The following is a 21106-nucleotide window of genomic DNA, read 5'->3' as shown; positions in this document are numbered from 1 at the left end:
TGGTCGGAATCCCGAGGGAGGGCTGTGATTGGTGGAGGCCCCCACTACGTTAAGAGTGTAAGCTCATGCACGTCATAATCTGTAGCTCTATATACACTTAGCTTTAGGGAATTGGCCCACCACTGATTAAGGAACGCAATCTTTTATCCTCCTGGGAAAGTGCAACATAGAGCATTGCTGCTGCTTCTAAGTCTACAAATATATATATATATATATATATATATATATATATATATATATATATATATATATATATATATATATATATATATATATATATATATATATATATATTGGAAAGAATCAAAATTTTGCGCTTGATCAAGTATATTCCTATGAATGCAAGGAGAAAATGAAACACGAAAGTGCACTTTCGTGTAATGATCACATCATCAAGGAAGACACAAGAGAGAAATATGACAGTCAATTGATATACACCGAAGAGACGTAGCTAGGACGCCATTTGATAAACATGTGATTGTCCAAGACAGACAACAAGCGTATCATAAACTTATTATGGGGACAAGATGGTGAATTGTTTACAAATTTTATCAGCAATAAAGTTATCCTATTTGTGTAGATATTCACTAATATTAAGATAATAATTCTTTGTGTATCTGATAATAGAAGATTCAATGATATCTCTCTTGGTACTTGAGTTAGAGATAATAACTGAGATGGCATTACTCCAGTTAGTGCAATGATCATAGTTTTTAACGTGATTAAAAAGGCATTTGATTCTTGTCTTGTTCTTTATATCTATGTTGCTTAAGTCTAACAGAAAGATCCTTACTAGTCTGCCCAACATAAAAGTTATCGCAATTTCTGCAAGGCACTTATAGATGCACCCAGGAGAATTTTCTGGTGAGTTCCCGATTAAGATATTCTTTATAGTATTATTGTTGCTGAAGGCAAGATTAACATTAAAGGATTTAAGCAACATGGGAAGTAAAGTAAAATTAAATGGTAGAGCTAAAAGATTCTTGATGTCAATGGGAGGTTTGGGCTCAACTCAATAAAATGATTTCTTTGCTAACTTAAGGGTTTTATCAATGAAAGACCTTTTAGAATATCTATTTGATGTTTTGGATGATATTCATTTACCTGCTTCAAAATCTGTTTCCATTGAACTGATAGAATTGTGTATAAAAGAGTGTATATTTCAATTCGCTGGAGAATATTATGTTCAAAAACTTGGTATGACAATGGGTAACACTCTTTCACCTGTACTAAGTAATCTTTCTATCGAATATTTTTGAAACAAAATCACTCAAGGATATCTCACCTTCTAATGCAATTTGGTTTACGCATGTATATGATGTTCTTTGTCTTTGGTCAACAAATGGAAATTTACTGATATTTCTCCCCTTACTTAACAATTTTGTACCTTCCATCAAATCTGCTGTAGAAATTGAAAATAATGGTATGTTATCATCTTTTGATTGCATGATCCATAGGCAAGGAAACAAGTTTAAGTTTAGCATATACAGAAAACCTACCAATGTATGCTTATATATCCATTATTACTCATCTCAGTATGACAGAATTAAATTATCATCATTTCAATCTTTGGTATTTACAGTCCAGAGTATATTGATGATGAGTTTGAGAAGATTTATTCCATTGGAGCTAAGTTAAGGTACCCTAGATCTTTCATTGATAAATCCTTTAAGTTTGCAAAGAAATCATTTTATAGAGTTGAACTCAAACCTCCCATTGACACCAAGAATCTTTTAGTTTTCACTTTTAATAATAATTTTACTTTACTTCCTACGTTGCTTAAATCCTTTAACGTAAATGTTGCCTTCAGCAACAATAATACTATAAAGAATACCTCAATCAGAAACTCACCAGAAAATTCTCCTGGGTGCTATGTAGAAATTGCGATAAGTTTTATGTTGGGCAAACTAGTAAGGGTCTTTCTGTTAGACTTAAGCAACATAAACATAGTAAAAGAACAGGGCAAGAATCAAATGCCTTGTTCAGTAGGCTCCATCACATATAAATTGTGAAAATGGTTAATTTCTTTATTAAGCCCTTTAGTGGGTAAGGTATCAAATTCCAATATCATGAACAATATACATTTAGTCAACAAGCTAAACAATATTAATGTTAATTTTGATTTCAAACTAGTTAGCTTTGATGTTTCCTCACTTTTCACTAAAGTTTCAGTTGATAACCTTTTAGAATAGCTATTTGTTGTCTTGGATGATATTCATTTACCTGTTTCAAAGTCTGTTTTCAATGAACTGATAAAATTGTGTATAAAAGACTGTGTATTTCAATTCAATGGAGATTATTATGCTCAAAAATTTGGTATGGCAATGGTTAACTCTCTTTCACCTGTACTAAGTAATCTTTATATGGAATTTTTTGAAACAAAATGACTCGAGGATATCTTACCTTCTAATGCAATTTGGTTTAGGTATGTAGATGATGTTCTTTGTGTTTGGCCAGCAGATGAAAATTTACAAATATTTCTCCCCTTACATAACAATCGAGTACCTTCCATCAAATTTACTATAGAAAATGAAAATAATCGTATGTTACCATTTTCAGATTGCATGATCCATAGGCAAGGAAACAAGTTTAAGTTTAGCAAATACAGAAAACCTACCAATGTATGCACACATATCCATTATTACTCATCTCAACATGAGAGAGTTGAATTATCATCATTTCAATCTATGTTCCTTAGGCATTACGTATTTACAGTTCAGAGTTTTATTGATGATGAGTTTGAGAAGATATGTTCTATTGGATCTAAGTTAAAGTACCCTAGATCTTTCATTGGTGAATCTCTTAAGTTAGCAAAGAAATTATTTTATAGAGTTGAACCCAAACCTCCCACTGACACCAAGAATCTTTTAGTTCTCCCTTTTTGTAATAATTTTACTTTACTTCCCTCATTGCTTAAATCCTTTAATGTAAATGTTGCCTTTTGCTACAATAATACTATAAAGAATATCTTAATCAGGAATTCACCAGAAAATTCTCTTGGATGCATCTATAAACTGCCATGTGGAAATTGTGATAAATTTTATGTTGGGCAAACTGGTAAGAATCTTTATGTTAGACTTAAGCAACATAAATATAGTATAAGAACGGGACAAAACTATGATCATTGTATTGACTGGAGTAATGCCATCTTAGTTATTAACCCTAACTCTATTATCACGAGAAATATAATTGAATCTTTTATCATTGAATACACAAAGAATTATAATCTTGATATTAATGATGGTCTATACAAATTAGATAACTTTATTGTTGATAGAATTTGTAATATGATAAGTTTATGAACGCTTGTTGTCTGTCTTCGACAATCGCATGTTTACCAAATGGCGTCCTAGCTTCGTCTCCTCGATTCATATCAACTGACTGTTATATTTCTGACTTGTCTCCCCTAATAATGTGCTTATTACACGAAAGTGCACTTGGGAACTTATCGTGTTTCATTTTCCCGGTGGACTCATAGGAATATATATATATATATATATATATATATATATATATATATATATATATATATATATATATATATATATATATATATATATATATATATATATATATATAGGTTAAGAGAAAGGTGCAAGTGGTGAAAAAGAGGGCAAATGAGAGTTGGGGTGAGAGAGTATTATTAAATTTTAGGGAGAATAAAAAGATGTTTTGAAAGGAGGTAAATAATCTACGTAAGACAAGGGAACAAATGGGAACTTCAGTGAAGGGAGCTAATGGGGAGGTGATAACAAGTAGCGGTGATGTGAGAAAGAGATGGAGTGAGTATTTTGAAGGTTTGTTAAATGTGTTTGATGACAGAGTGGCAGATTTAGGGTGTTTTGGTTGAGGTGGTGTGGAAAGTGAGAGGGTTAAGGAAAATGATTTGGTAAACAGAGAAGAGGTAGTAAAAGCTTTGCTGCGGAAGATGAAAGCCGGCAACGCAGTGGGTTTGGATTATATTGCAGTGAAATTTATTAAAAAAGGGGGTGACTGTATTGTTGACTGGTAGGTAAGGTTATTTAATGTATGTGTGATTCATGGTGAGGTGCCTGAGGATTGACGGAATGCTTGCATAGTGCCATTGTACAAAGGCAAAGGAGATATGAGTGAGTGCTCAAATCATAGAGGTATAAGTTTGTTGAGTATTCCTGGTAAACTATATGGGAGGATATTGATTGAGAGGGTGAAGGCATGTACGGATCATCAGACTGGGGAAGAGCAGTGTGGTTTCAGAAGTGGTAGAGATGTGTGGATCAGGTGTCTTGCTTTGAAGAATGTATGTGAGAAATACTTAGAAAAGCAAATAGATTCGTACGTAGCATTTATGGATCTGGAGAAAGCATATGATAGAGTAGATAGAGATGCTTTATGGAATGTATTAAGAATATATGGTGCGGAAGGTAAGTTGTCAGAAGCAGTGAATTTTTTTTTTTTTTTATCGAGGATGTATGTCATGTGTACGTGTAGGAAGAGAGGAAAGTGATTGGTTCTCAGTGAATGTAGGTTTGCGACAGGGGTGTGTGATGTCTCTATGGTTGTTTAATTTGTTTATGGATTATTAATTTGTTTAATTTGTTTTTAGGGAGGTGAATGCAAGAGTTTTGGAAAGATTGGCAAGTATGCAGTCTGTTGTGGATTAGAGAGCTTGGGAAGTGAGTCAGTTGTTGTTCGCTGATGATACAGCGCTAGTGGCTGATTCATGTGAGGAACTGCAGAAGCTGGTGACTGAGTTTGGTAAAGTGTGTGAAAGAAGAAAGTTAAGAGTAAATGTGAATAAGAGCAAGGTTATTAGGTACAGTAGGGTTGAGGGTCATGTCAATTGGGGAGGTAAGTTTGAATGGAGAAAAACTGGAGGAAGTGAAGTGTTTTAGATATCTGGGAGTGGATTTGGCAGCGGATGGAACCATGGAAGCGGAAGTGAATCATTGGGTGGGGGAGGGGGTGAAAGTTCTGGGAACCTTGAAGAATGTGTGGAAGTCGAGAACATTATCTCGGAAAGCAAAAATGGGTATGTTTGAAGGAATAGTGGTTCCAACAATGTTGTATGGTTGCGAGGCGTGGGCTATGGATAGAGGTGTGCGCAGGAGGGTGGATGTGCTGGAAATGAGATGTTTGAGAACAATATGTGGTGTGAGGTGGTTTGATCGAGTAAGTAATGTAAGGGCAAGAGAGGTGTATGGTAGTAAAAAGAGTGTGGTTGAGAGAGCAGAAAAGGATGTTTTGAAATGGTTTGGTCACATAGAGAGAATGAGTGAGGAAAGATTGACCAAGAGGATATATGTGTCAGAGGTGGAGGGAACGAGGAGAAGTGGGAGACCAAATTGGAGGTGGAAAGATGGAGTGAAAAAGATTTTGAGTGATCGGGGCCTGAACATGCAGGAGGGTGAAAGTCGTGCAAGGAATAGAGTGAATTGGAACGATGTGGTATACCGGGGTCGACATACTGTTAATGGACTGAACCAGGGCATGGGAAGCGTCTGGAGTAAACCATGGAAAGTTATGTGGGGCCTAGATGTGGAAAGGGAGCTGTGGTTTCGGTGCATTATTACATGACAGTTAGAGACTGAGTGTGAACGAATGTGGCCTTCGTTGTTTTTTCCTAGTGCTACCTCGCACACATGAGTGGGGGGGGGGGGCTGTTAATTCGTATGTGGCGGGGTGGCGATGGTAGTGAATAAAGGCAGACAGTATGAATTATGTACATGTGTATATATGTATATATCTGTGTGTGTATATATATGTGTACATTGAGATGTATAGGTATGTATATTTGCGTGTGTGGACGTGTATGTATATACATGTGTATATGGGTGGGTTGGGCCATTCTTTCGTCTGTTTCCTTGCGCTACCTTGCGAACGCGGGAGACAGCGACAAAGCAAAATAAATAAATATATATATATATATGTGTATATATATATATATATATATATATATATATATATATATATATATATATATATATATATATATATATATATATTTATATATATTATCCCTGAGGATAGGGTAGAAAGAATACTTCCCACGTAGTGCCTGCGTATCGTAGAAGGCGACTGAAAGGGAAGGGAGCGGGGTGCTGGTAATCCTCCCCTTTCTTTTTTTCATTTTCCAAAAGAAGGAACAGAGAAGGGGGCCAAGTGAGGATGTTCCCTCAAAGGCTCAGTCCTCTGTTCTTAACGCTACCTCGCCAAAACGGGAAATAGCGAATAGTATGAAAAAAAAATTATATATATATATATATATATATATATATATATATGGTGTGGGAGGCAAGTTGTTAGAAGCAGTGAAAAGTTTTTATCGAGGATGTAAGGCATGTGTACGTGTAGGAAGAGAGGAAAGTGATTGGTTCTCAGTGAATGTAGGTTTGCGGCAGGGGTGTGTGATGTCTCCATGGTTGTTTAATTTGTTTATGGATGGGGTTGTTAGGGAGGTAAATGCAAGTCTTGGAAAGAGGGGCAAGTATGAAGTCTGTTGGGGATGAGAGAGCTTGGGAAGTGAGTCAGTTGTTGTTCGCTGATGATACAGCGCTGGTGGCGGATTCATGTGAGAAACTGCAGAAGCTGGTGACGGAGTTTGGTAAAGTGTGTGGAAGAAGAAAGTTAAGAGTAAATGTAAATAAGAGCAAGGTTATTAGGTACAGTAGGGTTGAGGGTCAAGTCAATTGGGAGGTGAGTTTGAATGGTGAAAAACTGGAGGAAGTGAAGTGTTTTAGATATCTGGGAGTGGATCTGTCAGCGGATGGAACCATGGAAGCGGAAGTGGATCATAGGGTGGGGGAGGGGGCGAAAATTTTGGGAGCCTTGAAAAATGTGTGGAAGTCGAGAACATTATCCCGGAAAGCAAAAATGGGTATGTTTGAAGGAATAGTAGTTCCAACAATGTTGTATGGTTGCGAGGCGTGGGCTATGGATAGAGTTGTGCGCAGGAGGATGGATGTGCTGGAAATGAGATGTTTGAGGACAATGTGTGGTGTGAGGTGGTTTGATCGAGTAAGTAACGTAAGGGTAAGAGAGATGTGTGGAAATAAAAAGAGCGTGGTTGAGAGAGCAGAAGAGGGTGTTTTGAAATGGTTTGGGCACATGGAGAGAATGAGTGAGGAAAGATTGACCAAGAGGATATATGTGTCGGAGGTGGAGGGAACGAGGAGAAGAGGGAGACCAAATTGGAGGTGGAAAGATGGAGTGAAAAGGATTTTGTGTGATCGGGGCCTGAGCATGCAGGAGGGTGAAAGGAGGGCAAGGAATAGAGTGAATTGGAGCGATGTGGTATACAGGGGTTGACGTGCTGTCAGTGGATTGAATCAAGGCATGTGAAGCGTCCGGGGTAAACCATGGAAAGCTGTGTAGGTATGTATATTTCCGTGTGTGGACGTGTGTATGTACATGTGTGTGGGGGGGGTTGGGCCATTTCTTTCGTCTGTTTCCTTGCGCTACCTCGCAAACGCGGGAGACAGCGACAAAGTATAAAAAAAAAAAAAAAAAAAAAAAATATATATATATATATATATATATATATATATATATATATATATATATATATATATATATATATACTTTGTGTGATCGGGGCCTGAACATGCAGGAGGGTGAAAGGCGGGCAAGGAATAGAGTGAATTGGATCGATGTGGTATACCGGGGTCGACATGCTGTCAATGGATTGAATCAGGGCATGTGAAGCGTCTGGGGTAAACCATGGAAAGTTCTGTTGGGCCTGGATGTGGAAAGGGAGCTGCGGTTTCGGGCATTATTGCGTGACAGGTAGAGACTGAGTGTGAACGAATGCGGCCTTTGTTGTCTTTTCCTAGCGCTACCTCGCACACATGAGGGGGAAGGGGGATGTTATTCCATGTGTGGCGAGGTGGCGATGGGAATGAATAAAGGCAGACAGTGTGAATTGTGTGCATGTGTATATATGTATATGTCTGTGTGTGTATATATATGTGTACATTGAGATGTATAGGTATGTATATTTGCGTGTGGGGACGTGTATGTATATGCATGTGTATGGGGGTGTGTTGGGCCATTTCTTTCGTCTGTTTCCTTGCGCTACCTCGCAAACGCGGGAGACAGCGACAAAGCAAAATAAAATAAATGAATATATATATATATATATATATATATATATATATATATATATATATATATATATATATATATATATAAGTAAGGTACATCTACATAGTTAGTATGGCAGGTGTGAAGGAATGCTGAAAGAGTAAATACTCTGGTTTACACATTACATTTTTCTGTGTGTGTGTGTGTGTGTGTGTGTGTGTGTGTGTGTGTGTGTGTGTGTGTGTGTGTTCCGTCCCTCTATTTAATGACCCCCTGCCCACATTGTCCCACTGTAACAGAAGAATTCTACACCTCATTATCCACGTTAAGTACTAGTGATTACGCTCTTTATCATCATTTCACTATTCACTCCCCCAGCTTGTATCAGTTCACCAATTTGGCTTCAATCCTGACTCTGCAGTCTCTTTAAACTTGTCAGCTTTCGTCGACGAAACTATACATATCATGATATGGCACAAAGAAAGAGCTATGATACTACATTATACCACTGCAGTTTGTTCTTAGACTTATATAGTAACATTTTCAGTTATAGGTGTTTAACACGTAGTTTTCTTAAGCTCACCACCCAGACCTTTCAATATCTTTTAGTTTGCCAATGAAATGCCTTAATCTCTGTTTACATATATCCAGGCTTTTTTACAAGTGTCATTAACTTATCAACTATGATGGATAGATGTTTCCACGGCATCATAAGATATTCCTTTTCATAATATGTTTGATACTGACATGCGAGTATTGCCAACGTTATCCATAAACATGGTCAGTATTCGTAACTCATAACTTTAGAAGAATAAATATAGAAGCAGATCGAATAGAATGAATCTTGAGAGAGCTATACAAAGTCCGGGTGTTATGAATGAAGTGATATGGTAAAGGACAGTATGGGGCCTTTACCAAATGATCATGCATGAGATGCCTTGAAGATATATATATCCTGCGAATATGTCTAAAGAAAGGGGATTTCGAAGATTTAAAAGGAGACAGGCTGGTGCCGAAGTCTGGGGGTAAGATGTGCGTCACGTCACAAATATGCACATGATCCTGGTATGGGTCGGAACCTTCCTGATGCGATGAGGTAAAAGGAGAGAAAGTATGTAATGTTCTCCATTAGAAAACTCTTATCGTACCTGTAGCCCAGATGTCACGGTAAATGACGGGGGCTGCTGCGTTAGCTTGTCTGACTCTGTACTGACATTTCACCAAATGATTGACGTAAATGTATGCCTCGAATCTCCAGCCAAAGTTCAAGGAAGTATTTTCTGTTTATCCTTCTATCTACTATCATCAAGACTGTTCCTATTTGAATAGGAATGGATCACGTACATACAGGCATACCTACTTATGTCGGAATTAATTGTGTAGAAATGAAGTCCTCAACCAGTCCCTGAAGGATGACAGGGAACATTCAGGATGATATGTGTGGCTGATTTTCGCCCTACACAGCTCTGTAAAGCTGTTCTATTGATAACATTACTAAATTCATTGTGATAAGAAATGACAGTCACGACGACAGCACCAACGATAATAACGAACTCTTAGATTTTACTTACAATACTATATTATCATGTGGCTGAATTTCTCCTCTATTCTCTATAGTATTTCGAAAGTCAAGAGATATTCTAACATTAAAGAATAAAAACAAGATTCTTTTTGAGGTGAGTCTTTGCATTACACTCAAATAAAGTCCTCCCCCCCCCCGCTCTCTCTCTCTCTCTCTCTCTCTCTCTCTCTCTCTCTCTCTCTCTCTCTCTCTCTCTCTCTCTCTCTCTACCTATCTATCTATCTCTCTCTCTTTCACACTTTTTCTCCGCATATTTCTTCGAAGGTATTTTGTAATGGAATTTCTGTGCTCTGAAAAGATATTTTGTGCTATGAGTAATATTCATACCTTCTGAAGGTGACTTCGTTTAATATTCACTCAAAATATATTTGCTGTGGGTTTATGACCATGAATGAGAAGCAAAGACAATGGCTAAATATCAGTTTTTTACCATAGCAAGCATCAATAATGATCAAAACTATTGTCATAGGTATCCTACTGAATGAATATCACCGCAACTGTGCTGATGAGCAGAAAGTTAATCATCAATTCTTGTCTCAAACATGAAGTTAAGAAATAAAAGTAGCGATATTGATACGTCATATCATAGAGTCTGAAACATATTTGGCGCAGTACAGTTATTGCTTTCAAATTTATTGGGTCTTGATTACTTAACTGCTTCTATTAGTGATAAAGATTAAGCATAATGTCGACGGAAGCCATGTCACAGACGTCAAGACAGCATCAGGCAAGAATACGTTGCACAGAACAATTGACGTAGAGTGAGTAATTCATCTGGATGTGTCTCGCATGATGTGTCTTCCTCTCGAGTATTTGCTCTTGACATTCAAGGACAAGTTAAGAAAAAAAAAAAAGTTGGAATGCTGCCGTTACTGAATTGTTAAAACAGGTTTTGGAAGTTTTGTAAAGCAAGTATATCAGATTCCTTTTCTGGCCTCTCTGTTGACCTGTGCGTGTGTGTGTGTGTGTGTGTGTGTGTGTGCGTGTGTGTGTGTATGTGTGTGTGTGTGTGTGTTTTCTTCGTCACTTTACTGAAACATAAACTATTGTGAAACTCTCCGCTTTAAAGTTCTTTTTTCATACGTTTGTTGTTTCCTATGTTATTAAAGTGGCACCAAGAACAGACTAAGAACGGCTGCATTCGTTTGCATCTGTTCTCTAGCTGTCCTGTGCAATGCACCAAAAACACAGCCACCATCCACGAGCAGGTCTCCACAGACCTTTCCGTGGTTTCCCCTGGCTGCTTCACATACCCTGCCGCAGTCCAATTAGAGCACTTGAATACCACATCGCTCGATTCACTCTATCCCGGGCACGCCTTTCACCCTCCTGCATGTTCAGGACCCGAGCACTCAAAATCTTATTCACTCAGTCCCTCTTTCTCCACTTCGGTCTCCTCCTTTTCCTTGTCCCTTCCACTTCCGACATCTGACATCTAAGTGCTATTAAGATAAGCAAAGTACACACACACACACACACACACACACACACACACACACACACACACACACACACACACACACACACGAATTTCTTTGTATTGACATTACCGACAAGTTCAAAAGTAAACTACGTCTCGACGTTATATGCATACCTCTAAAGCAAAAAGAAGACGAAGATAAGATGTTATACAATGAAACCAAAACTATAGTAAACAGCAAATAGGTTATGATAGCAGACTTCAACAGTCCAAATATAAATTGGAACACGGTGACAGGTGACCGAGAGGAAACGAGACTAACGGAACTGATTGAAGACACTATTCTAACAGCTGATTTAAAAAAAAACAACTAGAGGTAAAACATTCTTGACCTTGTCCTCACTAGTGACACAAACGTAATCAACTTTTGGAAAGTATGCGAAAATCTTTCAAACAGCGATAGCAGTTTGATGACATTAGAGAAAAATTCAGATTTTGAAATGAATGACAATAAACTCTTGAATCCAGATTACTTTGAGCAAATATTGAAAACGTTAGACACGAAATTCGCAGTACCAATTGGACAAAACTTATTGACGTTCACACAATAGAGGAAATGTGGAATAATTCTGAAGACACACTACTCGAGATTGAAAATAAACATATTTCACGAATCACGATGAATAGAAGAATAGAAGGATTAAGAAATTCAAATCAACGGGAATTGATGAAAATAGCCAGGAATTAATCAAAATCCAAATAGAATGTAAGAAGGTCATAAGACAGAGTAAATGCGAAGAAAAAAAGCATTTTCTTGGAAGTAAGAATAATCCTAAGGAATCCTTACAAATATATAAGACAAAGGTACGCAGTAAAAGAGGGAACTGGACCATTACGAAACGAACGTGACACAGTAACTACTGATGACAAAGAAATGACTACTTTACTAGATCATTCTCAACTCCGTATTCACAAATGAAGAAACACCTCGAATACCACAACCAAAGAGAATGTTTCAAGGATCTGATGAAAAAGAGTTGAAGGTTAGAGAAATGAAGAACTCTGAAGTACTCAAATACCTGGACCAATTAAATACCCTACATTAAAAGTATTTTGCTAATCTCTATTGGATGGTAAGGTGCCAACTCAATGGACTCTAGCATATTGTTACTCCTATTTATGAAAAAGGAAATAAAAAGTGGGCTCTAAACTATTACCAAATTAGCCTTACGTCAGTGTAAGGTAAAACTATGGGAAAAATAATCCGAGATAAGATTGTCGCGTTTTTACGTCACAAAATTATATGGGACAACCAACATGGGTTCTGCAATAGAATATCCTGCTAAGAAATTTGCTGGACTTTTTTTTTCATCTATTAGAACTGACGAAAAAGTACCGTCTGATGTAGTATATTTAGATTTCCAAAAAGCTTTTGATAAAGTACCTAACAAGAGACTTTTACATAGACTCAAAGCACATGGAATCGGTGAAGAACTCTGCACATGGATCAGAGACTTGCTTACCGGAAGAAAGCAGCGTGTAGTATTAAACGGCGAAGCCTCAAATTGGCTAAACATAACGAGTGGTGTGCCACAGAGGTCATTCCTAAGTCCCATCCTTTTCATAATATACATTACTGACTCATGTATCTAAGATCTTCAAATTTGTTGACGATATTAAACTAGAAAGTAGATAAGTAAACAGATGGGACTATGAAATGATTCAGAGAGATATAAACTTACTACTAGAGTGGTCAGACAGATGGCAAATGAAGTTTAATGCAGATAAGTGTAAAGTTATGCACTGTGGAGACAAGAATATACAAACTATTCAGAAACTCTAACTAAAGTAAATGAAGAAAAGGATCTTGTAGTTGTCATTAGCAACAATCTCAAATACTCTGAACAGTGTCAAGTAGCATGTAAAAAAGGCAACCATACGTTATGTTTCATAGCCAGGAACATAGATTATAAGACACCAGAAACAATTCTCACACTTTATAATTCTCTAGTAAGACCAAACCTTGAATATGCAGTCCAAGTTTGGTCCCCAAACTGAAAAAGGAACGAGGAAAAATTAGAGCAAATACAAAGACGCGCAACAAAATTAATCCCATCCATTGGAAATCTGACATACGAAGAGAGGCTGAAACGATTAGATGTCTTCTCCCTTAAAAAAAAGTAGACTTCTCGGCGACTTAATCCAGGTGTTCAAAATTCTGAATAAGTTCGATAATGTAGATCACGAGTATCTTTCTGAAATACAAGAAAATACGGTTACCAGGACTAATAGAATAAAACTCAAAGCTAAAAGATGTTGTAAGGACATGGGAAAAAGCTTTTCCTATAGGTGTGTTGAGCCCTGGAATATGTTACCGTCAGATGTAGTGAACGTTAAACTATACATATTTCTAAAAGTTGTTTAGACAAATATTTTCTAAATTTAGGTTCACTCTGAGAAAAAGCCTGAAATAAACTGTAGACGACAACGGTAAGGGGAACAGTAGAAGGCTAATGTGCAGCAGCGGGGAGTCGGTGATGGCTTAAGAAACTGCTGCTCAAAATTATATTTTCTTGTCAAGTTAGAATGCTTTTTTTTTCAGACAACCTAGTCGTGGGCCAATCATGCCTCCTCTTGTCTGTCTTTCTCATGTAAACTCATGTAAACCCTCTTTATCAACCTCTCCTCACTCATAATCTCCTTATGTCCAACTGTATCAACACGAATCTTCTTATCATCGCACTTCTTTCCCATTATTTCTTCCTCACACCACATACTCTGCTCAAAAAATAATTTCCAGCACATGAAGCCTCTTCTGTTCGTTTTCATCTATATTATGTGCCTTACATTCATACATCACTATCAGGACAGCTGTACCTTCAAATATACCAATATTCACCCTACCTGATAGTAACATTTCTTTCCACACTTTCCTTAATGCTCTATCATCCATACAGTGAATAAGGCCGGGCTTTAACTGAAATATGGATAGGTTAATGAAAGGGACGAAATAGAGACAAGAGATGGTATCTACGAATTACGGAGGAAGTGAATAATCCTCTTTTTTAAGATGTGCCAGATCATAGTTATTGGAAAGAACACAAGACAGTAGAGAGTTTCAAAGCTTCGAAGTGTAAGGGGGAAAAAAAGTTATCAAAACTGCCACACATTGAAAATCCTAACTTACCAATCAAGAACACAGTCAACTCCTTTCTCAAGATATTAACTGCAACACCATACACTCCAGCCGCCTTGCCACATTCCATCCTATGCAAGGCTTTATCCCCTCTTCTGTTTTCATCAAACCATTTGCCATGGCTCTCTCACTTCGCGTACCTCCTCGGCCCAAACACACTACATCTATCACATTATCAAACACATTCAGCAATCCTTCAGAATACCCAGTCTCTTCCTTACCTCATCACTACCTATCACCATTTTCCCAGTTTCCTCCTTCACCGATGTTCCCATATGTTTTCCCGTTTCTCTCACTCTATCAACCTCCTTCCAAAAAATCTTGTTCTCCCTAAAGTTTGCAGATGTTCCCTCACGCCACCTCTCATTTACTCTCTTTTTCAGCTCCTGCACCCTCCTCTTGACCTCGCGCAGTTTTCCCTTATACATCACCCAATTATTTGCACTCCTTTCCTGTAAATGCCGCCCATACACATCTCTTTTCACCTTCACTAATAACACTGAATCGACATTATTGCCCTTTCTCACCTGACCACATCCCACCTTCTTCATGTAACACACTTCTGCCGCACACGTTAGCACTGTTCACTTAATACCTTTCATTCCTCATCCACACCCTTCGCTTCTTTTGATCCCACGTTTTACCATAATTCACTCAATCATTTTTCCAATTTCACTTACTTTCACCACCCTCTTTTCACCCCTAATATTCCTCTTTCCCGAAAGCCTCTGTAAACCTTCACCATCGCCTCCACGAGGTAATGATCAGGCATCCTATCAGCTGCTCCTCTTTGCACACTCACATTCAAGTCTCTCTTTTGCATGCATATTAATAAGTATGTAATCCAATGATTCCCTCTTACCATTTTTCCCATTCACATACGTATCCTTGTGTATATCATTCTTTCAAAACTAAGTATTCCCAATCACCAGTCCTTTCTCAGCATACAATTAGATAAGCTGTTCACTATTTCCATACATCCCATGTCCCCAAATTAAACGCTTAACTTCCACACTACCCACTTTCGCATCCAAATCATCCAACACTAATACCAATTATCTCGCATCATGACTGGTGACACGCTCACTCATTCTTTCCCCAAAACGCACGCCTCTCTTCGTCATTCTACTCATGGCCAGGTGCATAAGCACTTACATTCTTTCTCCTTTCGCAAACCACATGAATTTGTGGCTCACTTCCCTACACTCTGTCATACCTTCCCACGACTCCTTCAGCACAAGTACTTCCCCTACCTTAGCCTTCGCCTTTAAATAAACCCTTGACTTTACCCTTAAGACATTCCCAAACCATTTTCCTCATCATTCCTGAGTTTTTTCACCCAGGTTTCTTTCTTCAAACATACTACATTCTTCTCATGTTGTTTACATCCAATAACATTTGGTCATCATACAGAAGTTCACAGTAACTGATATTCAAATCGAGTTATATTTCACTCATGTTATCCCATTTTGTAACAGTTCACTTACCATGTAACTTGCTGAGCAATTATGACGGGTACTACCCAGTCCTTGTTAATGATTTTCTCACGTGGTAATTTGTAGTGTACTTCAATTATTGCGGCCGAGTTCCTGTACCTTTGGTGCACTCTGTATCCTCGTCTGCTCCACCGCCTACAGAATGGGTATGAGTGTACAATAAATTCGTCGCTCTTTCGCTCCCCCCCCCCAAAAAAAAAAATAGAATAAAAGATAGAAAATAAAAAAAGTAAATTAAAAAGCCGTGTCTTCAAGATGCACCAAGCTTGAGTAGCTGTTCTTTCCCCTTTACTCTGCTCTCCAGATGCATTTCACGAGTATAGTTATTTTTTTTATATGATTACTCTGCTTTATGGGTGTATTAGATCAGAGCAGTAATTGTGTTCAACCTGAACTACTCTGCTCTTTAGATGTGGTAGATGAGACGTTGAATTCATCTTGCAACACTCTGGCCCTCGGATGCGCACCCTGTCTGTTCCTACTGTTATTGCACACAACGACTCTGCTTTCCAGATAGGAAAGTAAAAGTCAGGATGATGCAGTCATGGGTGTGATCATACTCTACATCGTCCTCCAGAATCCAAATGAGGTGGAGTTACTGGAACATTCATCTTTCACTTTCTTCTCCAAAACATAAGTAAAGTGAAGCTACTAGCCAAGTCGTTCTCCAGTTTACACTCCAGAAACTAGTAAAGTAAACCTTAAGGTGAATTTACATCCCATTTTGTTCTCCAGAGTTCAAGTAAAGTGGAGCTGCTAACGTAATCATCCGCTATTTCGATCTCTAGATGCCAGTAAAGTGACGCCTCTGGCGTATTCATCCTCCGGCCGCCCGGTCGTGGTGCTGGTTCTGGTAGCGGTCCGCAAGCCACGCTGCCCTGTACTCATTTTCCAGGGCAGCAGAGCGCGAAAGTAATGATCGTTTTATGGTCTCGTGGAGCATACTGTATCTGGCTTGTGGAACATATTTCATCTGGCTTGCGTCCAGGGCATATTGCATCCGGCTTGTAGAGTGTATTGCAGAGTCTAGTCTCTTGTTGTAAGGGGCTTTGGCGCGTTTCGGTTTGCGACCTACTAAATTCGTCTGTGTTGTGTTGATTGCGTGGTGCATTCGACTTGATTGCGGGGCACATTCAGCTTGCAGGGAATATTTCAGCATTTTGATTTTGTTGGGGAGGATTTACGCTTCAGTATGATCTGATGGGTGTATCTCACTGGCACAAGACTAGTATCCAATCTCTGCAGTAGCTGGTTGTTGCCTGCTTTCGTCATGTCATTACTGTACAGACAGTGCAAGTAGATGCTTTTAGATTCAGTTCTCGAAGGGGTTATCTTAAAAAGCTTTATTGTGCAAAGAGGACACTCAAAGCTATCCTTATATGCAAGAAGCTTTACATTACATCGCGATGCACTCGGTAATAATTCCTCATTATGCTAACCGAGACTTTTATCCAGACAGCTCTACTGAGAGCTTCGCTATCTTTCTTCTTTCAGGTTATCCTCTCAGCCAAACACAATGTTCTCCTTTCCATGTATTCTTCGTTCAGTCCATTCGTCTTACTGTCTTCCTCTGGAATTTTTCCTCAAAATATCTAGAAAACCAGTGCAGAGTAAATCATGTTCTCAGACAGTTGATCTTATCATAACGCTTACAACAGCTGCACCACCTTCCCGCTGCAATAGATAATCCCAAGAAATGATGTGAAGTGCATTTCTGGAAGGCAACACGCGCTCATACCACCGTTGATCACAATCAGAAAACTAGCGATGGTTCAACATATGCCATTATTTCTACCATCTATTCTACCAAAATACTGCAACCTACCTTTCTTGTCACCTGAGAAGTTATAGTTTTAGCTTTTTCTCTTCCATTGCATTTTAGTGTCGTCTGTCTTTCATACGGAAAAACTCATAGACTCTTTTGTTCTGTTACTTTATCGGTTCAGTAGAATTGTCTATGAACGTTAGTGAAAATGTCAATATGCCAGTATGTCAGTATGCAAGTATGCCAGTATGCCAGCATGCTGGTATGCCAGTATGCCAGTATGTCAGTATGCCAACAAGCCTTTGTTCACTCTGATCATTTAGTCTTTTCGAGGCTAGCACACATCACTCCTCCTTACCTTCACATGTTAGTGGTAGACATATGTTTCCTCGCATAGAAATTCATATTTTTTCTTTTGTATGTTAACATTTCAGTTCCGTTTTTGCCAGAATTTTGTACTTTGAAGGCGGGGATTTCATAGCCAGAAGTGATAAGGATGATAGTGGTCATACAGGATTAAGTGGTCCGTGATTTTCATGTCTAAGCTTTCGACGATAAACCATTGCGATGAAAGATCACATAAAACAAACAGTATCAATCAGAGAATTTCTTACCCCGGCAACGTTATACATGCATCCTGTTTGTTGAGTGATAATCTTCTGTCACTGCTGCACGAGCATTTAATTCCTCATTCGTCAGTCATTAGGTTAACGGAGTCTTCTTACGTCAAGGGTCAATTGATGGACTTGATCCAGTGGTTGCCCTTGGCACACACGCTTTCCTTGTACAACATGTTCCCAGCTGATCGTCTAACAAGTGATATCGACTGATGATTAAGGTTGTGAATTTTGCTTGTTAATTTCTTGGAGGTATAAGGTGCCAAGAGATGTTGCCAAGTCGTATTCTTAAGCTGTAAGACTTCCCTCGACGAGAACAACAAAAACAGGACAATTTACTAAAACTGTAGGATTTGAAAGTGCAAACTTTTTTAGTAGTTGAGAGCAAAAGTTAAACCCCAGCCAACATACAGAGGACTTTCTGTCGGAACCAAATCCAGTTTTTCAGAGAAGCCTTACTTTTTCCATTGCAACATACTGTACTTTTTTATGAGATTTTTTATGTGTTTTGAGAAATTTGAGAGAACTTTATCTTAACTGCATCTTAATCGACGTTTCCACAGACCAGTTATGCAAATTTCAGTCTCATTTCACAAGGTATGAGGATAAAGTGAATTTCTATTGTGTGTGTGTGTATGTGTGTGTGTGTGTGTGTGTGTGTGTGTGTGTGTGTGTGTGTGTGTGTGTGTGTGTGTTGCTAGTGCTGGCTACAGCTGGACTAGGCGATGCAGAGGCTGGCCGCGCCCGCACCTTACTGGTTCACACGAAGGCTACAGAAGGTTGATCGGTGGAGGCAGGAGGAATAGGAAATGTGAGTGGATGGAAAGATGCGCAGGAATGGGTAATGGCAGTAGATGGGGGATGAGGAATGGGAATCTTTTTTTTTTTTCTTCTGCTCGCCACTAAAAGACGCAGTAATTTACTGACGTATGCATTTCCTTGTATTCTTCCTGAATTAAATGTATGCATATTCATCATGAAGGTAAGATAAATGATGGAGTATGATATGATATTGAGGACGAGTGAGTTCTTGAGAAAGTTTCAGAAGAGGTGAGAGTCTGGAAGTTTAGAATGTAGATGCTGAGGCACAGATGCTATATTTTGGCTGTATGTAATGAAAATTGTGCTGGGTAAAAGATATTGAATGTGAAGAATGTGGAGCGATGAAGCTTGGGAGTATAAGCATTGGAGTGTGGAGGTCAACAACGGCTGAAGTTGTTATCGGTATAGGTTTTGAAGTGCGGTGTCTATCAAGTGAAGAATATTGTTTGAGTGGATTGCACAGTATATCCCTGAAACAGGCATATAGAGATTGTGGATTGTTAAAGTTCCAGAATATGGAGTTCTTTTAGTAGAACCAGTGTAAAGAAGAGAGATAGCTGAGGGATGTTACTGGGCACTGTAAGCAATGTACAGTAGGCTAGTTATGGAGGTAAATGTTATTGGATTTGTATTGTTTTTAAATGTAGAGTTTATGGAGAATAGTAATTCTAGAATGCGATAGTGTAACTCATGAAGGTGCTAAGTACTCCAGATGGGGAATCAAGTGACTGTGCAGTATATGGATTATAGAATCTGCTGGTTTAGAAATGTGCAAGTTCAAGAGCGGGGGGGGGGGGGGGGGGGGGGGTTGCGTGAACACTGTGGAGAGTGAGGTTTGCAGAGTACAGGCATTGTGAAGTGTGGCGATTGTGAGGGGAAAAGTATGTTCATTGTGGACTTTGGAGCATGTGGAGGGATGTGGTCTAGTAACAGAAGGTAGGGAAGATTGGAGATAGTCGAGTGTGTAGCTTGTGGAATGTGGAGATTGCGGGAGACTGAGACACTACAGTCTGAAGGTTATGGAAAATATGTTGTAAATTGTGGGAGTTCTAATTTTGTGAGGTAATGAACTTATACTAAAAAAATATTGAGTGTAAAGAGTAATAAAAATTTGTGTTCCAGATAATGTTTAAGGTCTGGAAGAAGTGTGTTTGAGAGAGAGAGAGAGAGAGAGAGAGAGAGAGAGAGAGAGAGAGAGAGAGAGAGAGAGAGAGAGAGAGAGAGAGAGAGAGCTTTCAGCGTAAAGAATTTTGATAAAGTCGCTTGGAAATTGTGTAGAATAAAAATCACTAATAAAGATTCTTCAGAATGTATAAACCATTGTACAGTATGGACAATTGAAATTACGAAATGAAGAGATTGTATTTCAGGAGACCAGATCTATAAAATACGGCAACATTTCTGAAAATCTAAGACAAAAAATAACACTGGTATAAAGGTCATGGGAGGGAAGTTAGGCTTTCCTTCATATATGAAATTTATAGGTAATAGTGATATAACTACAAAGGAAACGAGGGATATGTTAGGTATTATATATAATAAATCAGATCTAAGACTAATAATCATACTGGTGAAAAGGACACAAGAGATATGTTAGCTATTGTTTAATGTATTCATGAAATTTAGGACTAATAATGCTACTGTAATTACGTACATTATAGATAAGTTAGGTATTGCTTAATGTGTTTCAAAATTAAGGCTGACAATTATAATGATGTAAAAGACACGATAGATACTTTAGCTATTCTTTAATATATATCAAATTCAAGACTAATGATAATATTTATATAAAGAAAATCAGATATACACTAAATATTTTTTGATATATATCAGTTTTATGACTACCAATGATACTGGTATAAATGACACCAGAGATACATTTGGTATTGTAATGACTAACAATGAGACTGATGTAGAGGAAATGAGACATCCGTCGTGTAGTACTTAGTATATGAAATTTGAAACTAAAAATGATATCGGTATAAAAGATGTTAACGATACGTTAGATATTGTTTAATATATGAAACTTAAGACTGATAATCATACCGGTATTAAAGAAGCAAGACATACGTTGGGTATTGTTTAATATGTATCAAATTTAAGGCTAACAATGATGCTGGTATAAAGGATACGATATATTCATTAGG

This window comes from Panulirus ornatus, chromosome 67 (assembly GCF_036320965.1).
Source record: "Panulirus ornatus isolate Po-2019 chromosome 67, ASM3632096v1, whole genome shotgun sequence".
Taxonomy (NCBI): domain Eukaryota; kingdom Metazoa; phylum Arthropoda; class Malacostraca; order Decapoda; family Palinuridae; genus Panulirus; species Panulirus ornatus.
Note: the sequence above shows the minus strand (reverse complement) of the source record.